Here is an 11,703-nt window from a genome sequence, read left to right on the forward strand (position 1 = left end):
CTTGAGGGAAATTTGCTACCATCCTACAAACCTCTGGACTTGGAGGCCCAACAACGTCTACAAGAAGAAGGTTGTGTAGTAGACATCAACGTGCGCGCCTCTACATCGACCACTATGTACGTACACGTTCGCGACCAGAATGACAACGCTACGTACGCTTTGACCAGGTGGGTCCTGACTGTCAGGCACTTCCTTGCGTGCGAAGATATAGCTGGTGGGTCCCAGTAGTCAGGGGCGAATCGTTTTTTCCTGGACGCACTTCCTTGCGTGCGAAGATGTAGCTGGTGGGTCCCAGCAGTCAGGGGGAAACATTTTTTTCACGAAATACGGTGGCCCGTCCGGTGGGTCCCCGCTCTCAGGTGCAGGAATAATTATTATCCGCATAATAAGGAGGCACTTCCTTGGTGCGGCCGTGGACCCAGCTGTCAGCCTCTCCACGTACAGTCCATGTCCGATGGAAGCCGTTTCTTGACCACGTTGACCACGATGCGCCGAGAGCACCAGGGTGGTGGACGACAGTGAGGCCTAGGAAGGGGACGACGTGGAGCCGGGGAAGATGCGGCAGTGGATGCCCACGCGTAGAGGAGTATGAGGGTTCACTGGTTCGCTGCTGTGTGAGGCTGCCGTCACCGCAGAATAACAAGGGGTGTGGGTGAGTAGAGGGATGGTCTGGCCAGCGGTGGGAGTAGTAGGGGGCGGTGAGGCCTCCGCGGCATCGCAGCCAGCCACGAGAGGCAGGAGCACGAGGCATGACCAATGCTGGTTTGGGCGGCTGGAGCAAGAAGACCAGAGGTTGAAGAAGCACTACGGCCGTTGGATGGACATCGTACGGTCACTGGAGCTAGAATCATGCATATTGACTAAGTTGACAAAGCCCTCCATCCCCGTCAACTTACTAGGCCCACAAGTGAGCCTCCCACTATACTGGGTCCCAGCTAGCAGGGGGAGTATTCATTTTTTTGTGCGTAATAAGGAGGCACTTCCTTGCGTGCGAAGATGTAGCTGGTGGGTCCCAGCAGTCAGGGGGGAAACATTTATTTGTGAAATACGGTGGCCCATCCGGTGGGTCCCTTCTGTCAGGTGGAGGAATAATTATTTTGTGCGTAATATGGAGGCACTTCCTTGCGGCCGCCGTGGACCCAGCTGTCAGCCTCTCCACGTATAATACTCTTCCGATAGAATTCATTCCTTGACCACGTTGACCACGCCGCGCCGAGAGCACCAGGGCGGTGGAGGACGGCGAGGCTTAGGAAGGGGACGACGTGGAGCCGGGGAAGACGCGGCAGTGGATGCCCACACATAGAGGAGTATGAGGGTTCACTGGTTCACTATAGTGTGAGGCTGCCGTCGCCGCAGAATAACAGGGAGTGTGGGTGAGTAGAGGGATGGCCTGGCTAGCGGTGGGAGTAGTTGGGGGCGGTGAGGCCTCCGCGGAAGCACAGCCGGCCACGGGGGGCAGGAGCAGGCGGCACGACCGACGCTGCTTTGGGTGGCTGGAGCAAGATGCCCGGAGGTTGAAGAAGCACTACAGCCATTGGATGGACATCGTACGGTCACTGTAGCTAGAATCGTTTATATTGACTAAGTTGACAAAGCCCTTGGTACGCGTGAACTTAGTAGGCCCACAGGTCAGCCTTTGAAACAGTGTGCCCCAGATGTGAGGGGGAGGAATCATTTTTTGGGCGGCCGAAGCTAGAATATCTGAGATTGAAGAAGAAGCACGACATCCGCTGGATAGACATCCAACGACCACTACTGCTAGAACCGTGTGTTGACTATAATAAGTTGACAAAGCCTTGCATACGCGTCAACTTCTTTTTTAGGGGACGCGTCAACTTAGTAGGCCCACAAGTATGTGGCAGAGAACTTATAGCCCATTTGCGATTTGTAAGAATGTACAGCCCATTTTTGAATTCTAATGGAATTTACTACAGCCCATTTTTGAATTCTGATGGAATTTACTATAGCCCATTTACAGTTTGTTAAAAGTACATCTCATTTTCTAGCTAGGACAATGATTAATAATTTCAACCAACCGTTCAAGATTTATTCAGAAAAAAAACCAACCGTTCAAGACAGAATTAAAAAAATTCCCACATTTTGATGGGATCCGAAATATTTTTATCCCGAAATTTCTAGTCAGATTAAATATAAATTTGTATTAAAAATCCAACGAAACATTGTGCGCGCAACAATTAAAAATTAAGATTTTCAAAATCCATAAATAATAATTTATAAACTCATTTTGTGTTTGGTGCATTTTTTTATAGTTACTACCCAGTTTTTATAATTACATCCCATTTATTATTTTTTAAAGCCCATTTTCCTGTTAAGCCTAATGCATCCCTCCTAGGAAAGATTTGCAGCCTAGCAGGGTGGAGAATAACAAGTTGACCTTGCCTGGGTATTCCTCAAAAAAACGTATAGCTGGGCTAGGAATTTTCATCTTGAAAAAAATTAATATCTGGGCTGGATATCTGTCCTATGCTAGACAGGTCACAACCCGCCCAGTTAATACCCTGCTCTCCTCTGAACAACAACGAAAACATCGCCAAGAAAAACTCTGCACTGCTCACGCCTCAAAAACACAAATACTTCTCGAGCTGCTTGGTCCCACCTATTGGCCGCACCTTGTGCAATTTTCTCGTTTGTATTGACTACATAGGTTGACAATGGTGTGGGACCGTGATGTCAGGAAACTAGGAGGAAGCAAAAAAATATGGTTGTACATAATAAGGTGGCACTTGTGTACATACGACTATGGCCCTAGTGGGTCCCTACTGTCATCCAGTCAAAATAAAGTCATCTCCTGAATCCTCATGTTCATTGACCATGTAAACAATGCTCGGCGCCACGGCGAGCGCAACAACTCGAAGGACGACGGAGAGGGCCTCGCGGGCCCTACGGATGGTCGGATACAGCGCCCGCTGCTCATTCAGGAAGCCAGGATCACCGGACACCTATGAGCACCTTCGAGAGACTGGGACGGCATGAAACGGTAAGGCCGCGCTTGGGAGCTCAGGTTTATTTCACACCCGTATTAAGATACAAGTGTAATTTACTCGTCATCGGAAACAACGCGTAAAATACAGGCATAATGAAACCAAGGGCCCGAGATGTGTAAATAAAACCGGTGGGTTATTTGTGTAATTTGAGAGACCAGTGTATATTTTACTAGTCGAAATCGACCAACCAAGCGCTTCGCCCGAGACCATCTGCTTTTATTTACAAGCGGTTTTGGTTGAAAAACGACGATCCAATCACGGCCTAAGATGATGAGTTGGTCGGAAGATCATATGGTTTCACGTCTAACCTACCCGACTTGTCGTATAGGCTATGAATTAAACATAAGACGATGAACTTCTTAAGCATGGAAACAACATAAGAGTATGATCTTCTTAACAAGCAAATCACTGGCATTAGATTGACATGCAAAACAATACGAAGCATTATTCTCAGGAGGCACGGTGAACAGCTCGTGATGCCGCATGCCACAACATTCCAAGCTCAACTTTGCAATCAAGCACAAGGCCTGGCATTACATAGACAATATTCAGAACAAACTCTTAAAATATCTTACATAAGTCAACATTCATGTGACTATGCATCTCAGCAGAGTAAATATTTACTTCTAAACTGAAGACAGGAATAGGAAAAAACGATTGACGTTGCTCACAGCAAAGGGCATCCCACTCAAAAATATCAAATGCATGTCTTCTGGCTAACATCAATGAGCAAAAATTGACAAGGTTTTCCTATTCCAATATATTAAACTAATGTCAACTTTGACAAGCTTTTCCCATTCAAAACATGTAATGCCTATGATTGTGGAACGGGCAGGGTTTGTCATCAATTTGTTATCTGATAGTCCGGTGGCTCAAGGTGATGATGAATGATTAGAGAACCATTCGATGTATTGTGCATGATGAAGTATTATGGAGGAAACGAACCATCTGAACATTTTGTGCAGTTCCACTAAAATCAAGCTGAGCATCCCTGTGGATTTCGTATTTATATGCTACCAGAAAACAAAGACACATCAGCACACACATGAATATTGGCCCTAGTGTCAACCCACCAATCGGTGGACTAACAAACTGAAAGTAAGATAAACAGATTAGCATACCCAGATGCCCCATCATTGTTGATTAGAGTGAAATTGACAGACTTGGAGTCCTGTCCTGGCTTCTTGGTAATTGCTTGGGCACTTGTTTGCCCAGTGTTCCTCCGAACCACAAGTAAAGCAGCCATCTCTCTTTTTGTCTTTCTTCTTACCCTTCTTAATGGCCGACGCTGGCAACACCATTCAAAACATATAGTCTGGTGGCTCAAGGTGACAACGAATGATTAGAGAACCATTCGATGTATTGTGCATGATGAAGTATTATGGAGGACACAAACCATCCGGACATTTTGTGCAGTTCCACTAAAATTAAGCTGAGCATCCCTGTGGATATCGTATTTATATGCTGCAAGAAAACAAAGACACAACATCATACACATGAATATTGGCCCCGGTGTCAACCCACAAATCGGTGGACTAACAATCTGAAAGTATGGTAAATAGATTACCATACCTAGATGCCCCATCATTGTTGCTTAGAATGACATTGATAGATTTGGAGTCCTGTCCTAGCTTCCTATACTTGTTTGGGCACTTTATGCCCAGTGCACTCCACGTGTTGTAGAGTTTCTTATGCTCTATGCAGACTAGTCATGTCACCAGCGTCTACTAATACTCTGTAAAGCTTCTCGATCATTCCTTGTGTAATGTAGCGCAAACAGTGACTTCTTCTTTCTGCAAAGTGGTAAGACCAACTGGACCCACTAATGCAGCAGTTTGACTTAGACACATTGGCTCCTTTTGTGCAGTTCAACTAAAATCAAAGTCGGAATAAAACCAAGCTTTAATTTTGATATCCCTGTAAGAAACAATAGGTATAAGGGAAATAATTACTGATAAATAACGGTTGATGACTTGTACTCCTAGAAGAAAAACATCTACTGATCTACCTTATCTTAATGGGAAACAAAGCAAGAGAGTAGCAATTCTTAATCAGTGTGATTCATTCATATTAACTGAGACATTATCTTAACAATGCCTTGTTTCAACATGTATAAAGAACGACAAAGCAGAAAAGTATCATTCCTAAAACAATGCGACTGATTCATTTTAACAAAGACATTATCTTAACAATACCTTGGTTAACCATGTAGAAAGAACTACAAAGCAGGATAGTACCATTTGTAAAACACTGTAACTTATATATAATAACAGAGACATTATCTGAACAATACATTTCTTAAACATGTACTCCGGCCGATCCCTAACAGAAATGGTACTCCCGCCGATCCCTAACACCATGTGCTTCCATCTACTTATAAAGGGGGTGATGTAGAGTTTGTTGTAACAAATCAACAAGCATCATGTCTGGGTTGGTACCATTTTTATTCACTACTTAATGGGAAAAGAGAGCAATACAATAGCTTCAATTCAACATTTATTTAAAACAGTACCAATAAAAGTAGCAGAACATCTCAAAACACACTGCACGATCATGTGGATGGGACATGGGACATGCCAGCACCATGTGCATCCACACGTATAAATGGGTGATGCAGAGTATGTAGCCAAGCAGCATATCTGCGTTGGTCCCATATTTGTTCTCTTTGAAACTTTTTCCTATGTGAGGGCAGCAAATCTAGTCCTGCACAAACTACCCGACCCCCCCAGTTTCTTTCCCTTTTCAACAAAGAGTTCAGTTCCTTACAGATGTGTGTACTGGGTCACCCCTTTTTCCCTTTTCGACCAACAAAGCGGCTGGATAGCTAGTCTATACTACTTCCCCTCCCCCCTTTCCTCATTGAACCACGTCCTAGATTCATGCTCCACCTCACCGCACCCATCTTTCCTCTTTGAACCAAGACCTAGATTCGACTACAGAATCAAAAAAGATCCGCATGCAGCTAGACCAATGACAGTTTCAAACAAAATTATACCTTAGGGTTGTCGGGATGTGGCAAGGTGTGCGGCGGGAGGTCGGATATGCCCACACTACGTACGGTAGTGAGGAAGAAGGGGTCGGTGGCCCTCCCGCACAGGCGCTGGGTGAAAGAGAAAAGCGCAGCCGGCAGTGGATTGGCTCCCTCGCTGAAGGCGATAGAGTGAACGCTGCACCTCCTCCCCTTCCCGGTGTGACGGGATCCGGACGCCTCCTTCGCCAACTGTGAGGGGGGTGAGAGAGATAGAGGCCACAACACAGTCTTGTTTAGATCTGGTGAAGAGGGTGATAGACTGTGAATATAGCAAACCCTAGCAAAGGAACGCTGAGCCTCCAGCGTGTCTGTATATATATATATATATGTGTGTGTGTGTGTGTGTGTGTGTGTGTGTAGTGCGGCGAGAGTGTGGAGATTGCAAACCCTAGCGAACAAGTGCTGAGCCTCCAGCTTATATATATACTGTAGTACGGACTGAGCTCTGGTGCCTTAACTGCACCTGCTTTTGGCTGTATGATAGGTGGGCCAGCCACATTTTGGGCCCACCTGTCATAAACCCAAAGGCAGGCGCACTAAAGTCAATGATGCTGCATCCATATAGTACTTGTGTATACGACTAATATATAGTGGAGTGGTTTTCTTATTCTCTCCATAACAATCGTTTTAAATTATGTAAGTATGAAACGAAACTCTTTATTTAACGTACCAGTGAAGAAAACTACTACTTCAGATGAACTAACGATCCACGCGTCCTGGTCGCACTTCATGTCCTTCGTATGCGGTACACTGCACTCCCTTAAGTGAACAACCACACAAGCGCCAAATTATCGGAAACATGTGAGAGTGTGTACAAATAAAGAATTTTAATTTCAATTATCGGAAAGGTTTGGGAGTATGTACAGTTTGCCCTCTAATAATTATGGTTTGTTGTGTTCGGCCTAAACTTGGTCAAACTTTACAAAGTTTGACTTCAGTCAAATCTAATATGCGAAGTAAATAAAAATGGAGGGCTACTACGTCCATCCGGGTTTTTAGTCCACACCATTTTTTAATCAAAGTTAATAGCTGGACAAATAAAATTACAGGGGAGCTGGTGACAAAGTTGTGAGAAGGCTTAGAAATCAATACAAAACTTATGCTCTTAGTACCAACATCGATCCTTAATCGAGGAAACATTTGGTTCATAGCCAATTGTGTGATAAAATTGCACCAACGTGAAAGATGAATGCGTCTCTGTTGGTGTCAAAACCGGCGGATCTCGGTAGGGGGTCCCGAACTATGCGTCTAAGGCAGATGGTAACAAGAGGCGGGGGACACGATGTTTACCCAGGTTCGGGCCCTCTCGATGGAGGTAATACCCTACTTCCTGCTTGATTGATCTTGATGATATGAGTATTACAAGAGTTGATCTACCACGAGATCGTAGAGGCTAAACCCTAGAAGCTAGCCTATGGTATGATTATTGTTGTCCTACGGACTAAACCCTCCGGTTTATATAGACACCGGTGGGGGCTAGGGTTACACAGAGTCGGTTACAAGGGAGGAGATCTACATATCCGTATTGCCAAGCTTGCCTTCCACGCCAAGGAGAGTCCTATCCGGACATGGGACGAAGTCTTCAATCTTGTATCTTCATAGTCCAACAGTCCGGCCAAAGGATATAGTCCGGCTGTCCGGAGACCCCCTAATCCAGGACTCCCTCAGTAGCCCCTGAACCAGGCTTCAATGATGATGAGTCCGGCGCGCAGATTTGTCTTCGGCATTGCAAGGCAGGTTCTTCCCCCGAATACTCCATAGAAGATTTTGAACACAATGATAGTGTCCGGCTCCGCAAAACAAGTTCCGCATACCACCGTAGAGAGAATAATATTTCCACAAATCTAATCTGCTGACACGTTTGACAGCATGAAATCAAACCACGGCCCGGTCATTATTCGAACTGTTTTTCTCAATCAGCACTGCACATATCTTGAGGCGGTCTTCTTAACACGTCTTGTCGAAGCAGAGATCGTGTCCCCCTTATTACGGGATTATCATCAATACGGACGTGGGTAACCCAATCCTACCCATTGGTATGACCCCTTGATTTTAGGCATGTCCCAAACGGCCACGAGGAGGACGCTTGATATTCACCCTCTTTATAAAGAGGCCAAGGCCTGTCCTTTTTTTCCTCTCGTACTCAATCGAATCCTTCCCCCGCCTCGAGTTCCAACATCCAAGGCTCAGGTCAGGCGCTTTGGATCTTCAACCATGTCCGGATCCAACCTTCAAGGTCGGTGGATGCCTTCCTCTGTCATAGAGGAAGACATCAAGAAGCTAAGAGAGGCCAGATATTTGACCTTCAAAATCTCGCACAGGCTGCCTGCTAGAGGGCAGGTCATTCCCACACCCGAACCCGGCGAGAGCGTTGTATTCATCTCTCACTTCCTCCGAGGGCTAGGCCTCGCTCTGGATCCCTTTGTTAGGGGGCTCATGTTCTATTATGGGATGGATTTCCATGACCTGGCCCCGGATTCCCTCCTTCACATCTCGTCGTTCATCGTCGTGTGTGAGGCCTTCCTCCGCATTACCCAACACTTCGGCCTGTGGCTCAAAACTTTCAATGTGAAGCCGAAGATGATCGAGGGACGACACGCAGAGTGCGGAGGTGCCATAATAAGCAAAAGCGATGATGTTCCATGGCCAGAGGGTTCCTTCCTAGAGGTGTCCAATTTGTGGCAACGGGAGTGGTTTTATATCACATCTCCCCGGGGTACTAAGTGGGTGGCTGCCCCTGCCTTTCGCTCGGGCCCCCACCACAACTGACGTCATGGATCAACAAGGGGCTAGACTGGGGGCCAGTAAATGATGTGCCAATATTGTAGAGTCGCATCCGAGATGTCCTTGAGAGAGATGTCAGCCTGGTCACGGTAATGCAAGTCATGCTAATTCGTCGAGTCCCGCCTTGCAAACGTCGACCCCTCCGTATGTGGGAATTCAACCCGGAAGGACGGCAAACCACTCAGCACTTCCTCGGCATGACGCTCGAAGAGATGTACAAATTGTTCTTCAGACCACAAATAAAGTGTCCGGACACCACCGAGGATGCGAGTGTGAGCTGTAATCGCCCAGATACCCAAGTAAGTAATCCCGTGGCCGAACACGCCATCTTTTTATTTATCACAACATCATTCTGAAAAGTCGCTCTTTGACCAGGACTGGATAACAAAGGCGAAGATGATCAGGTGTTCGGCCCCCTTTCCCGAAGGCTCGGCCGATCCAGTACTAGCCAGAATGCTCGAGCCGACGCCTTATCAGGCGCCCTCAGGGGAAGATAAAGGGGGGAATAAAGAGGCTGAAAGCAGGCCTCACTCATTTTTCATCCAAACTGGGGGAATTAGCGCCTCCGCAAAGGAGGACAACCAGGGAGAAGAATATGAAATTCCCTCTCCCCAAGGAAGGAAGAGGACCACCTCTGAAGACCCGGAAACAAAGGTTTCCAAACGGGGGAAGAAATCTTCGCCAGAGGGTCCTGCCTTGGAGGGTACTCTTGCCGCACAGTGCCCTTAAGGGGTTCAGCCCTCTACCGAGCTGTAAGTAAACAAAAAGTACTTGATAGTAAAAATATCCTACATTACTTCTGAAGACAATAACCGAAACATATATCTTGTAGTTCGGATCGTAGCCCTTCTCGACAGAGTTTGTCTTCGGGGGATCTTCTTCCGGAGATGATGGAGAGAGAAACACCTCCCCATGCCACCCCGCCTCATGAGGCGGGCGACCCTGAAGTGTCGTCGCGGAGGGTTTCTCTTGATCTGCCAAGGCCAGAGGGTAAACCTTCGGCCACCCAAAGTCCTCAGTATTCGGCTCCTAAAGAGAGCAATAGAAAGAGTCCGAAACCGTCCGGTGTGCGATCGGACGCACTGAATGATCTTCTGGAGCAGGAGGCCATCTCAGAAGCGCATCATACGCTAATGGGTACGGTGATTGAGAGGATTTCATCCGCCGAAGGTGGGTTGCATGAAGCTTTTATGAGTCTGCTGAAAGGCTTTGAGGTACATGAAATAGTGTATGTTTTTGACAGTACCGCACACGTTAGGTGTGCCCTATGCAGATAGTAGCCCCTGAGACTCTGGTTGTCGTCGAGAACGGCGGCAAACAGAGGATCATAGTCCCAGGTAATAATCAAGCCGCCTTCATGTGCAGGTGGCTGAAGGTCCGATGGCTAGCCGGACTGGTGAGTTTGCCGAGCTGAAGCGGCAACTTGATGTGGCAGATGCCGACATTGTGCTTGTCAACAAGCGGCTCAACGAGGCACAGGGTATGTGATTTCTCCGGTGATCAACACATAGTAAGACGAGCACGATGCTAGTATCTTTAATATGTAGTGACTACAGATGGAGCTGCCACCATGGAGACCCTTCGGGCGGAACTTGCCCGAGCCAAGGAACAAGCCAGGAATAGTGATGCGGCCTCTCTAAAGGCGCTCGAAGAGCTGAGGGCCGAACAGGCTGCGCATTGCCAAAGCAAGGAAAAAATAGCCAAGATGGCCGTTTTGTTGAAAGATGCCGCCGACCTTTACCAGCTTCTTGAAAAAGAAAGCCGAGCGAAGGTGACGGACCTCGAGAAGGCCATGGTAGCAGCCAAGGAAGCCCACTCTAAAATCAGAGCGGCGAAGGAGGAGCTGCGTCAAGCTGGAGATATCGCAGCTGGGAAGCCCTTTTTGTTGCGGACGAAGATCGGAGATCCGAAGTATGCCCCTCTTGATCAACTATGGAGTTCTGCAGACGCATATGTGGATTTGGTGGCCAGTGCTACTGATGTGGCTGAGTACTTCAAGGATCAAAAATATCGTGAAGTGGAAAGGCTATTTTGGTCACAGTTCCATGTTCCAGTGCGTCTGCTGCTGTTGAATGAGCGAACGACTGAGTGGGCCGAGCTCCATAGGTTGTGCGGGCTTGCCATGAGGCCTGTTGTGGATCATCTGTCGCTGGAAGGGCCAAGGCCGAATAGTTATTTTAGTTTAGTAGAACAGTTCCTTGGTGTTGTGCCACACATCGACGCTATGAAGAGGTCGGCGTGCATAGAGGGTGCGCGTATGGCACTTGCCCGTGTCAAGACATACTGGGAAGAGATGGAGGCCACCGCTATTGTAACCCAGAGTTCGGCCGTAGGCCGAGTATCTGCCGAGCACTACTTTGAAGAAGTCCTTGAAGGCGCTCGTTCAATAGAGGCTCTGTGCTCGAAGAATATTGTGTTCTAGTGACATGTATTCCCGTTGTAAAAACAATGTTTTATTGAATTATAAAAGGCTGTGTTTATACTTTTGCCTGAAAGTATTATGATGCCTCCTGTGCGGCAGTTTATGTATATATGTATATAACCTGAAAGTTTGCAGTCGTCGTCTTTAGCCCCCATGCATATAATGCGGGGGTGTTCGCAAAAAACACGTATTCACACTTGATCCAACGTCTTGGTCCATTAAGGAGGTGGTAGCACAGCGAACGAGGCAATCGGACTATGTTGCTTTAACACTTTCACTTAGCCATAGGAGTTTGACGGCGGGACTACTATATAGCCCCTGGTACCTCCGCGCTCGTCCAAATAAGGTGCGCGTACATACATGACCGGGAAATGGCCCTTCGTTAATGTGGAGGAATCCTGAAGATTCCGCTAAGTCATCGAGTGGTTGACCAGTCTCGCGCTTTATCATGACAGTCAGTT

Source organism: Triticum urartu, chromosome 3A, assembly GCF_056163025.1.
Source record: "Triticum urartu cultivar PI428250 chromosome 3A, HENAU_Tu73, whole genome shotgun sequence".
Taxonomy (NCBI): domain Eukaryota; kingdom Viridiplantae; phylum Streptophyta; class Magnoliopsida; order Poales; family Poaceae; genus Triticum; species Triticum urartu.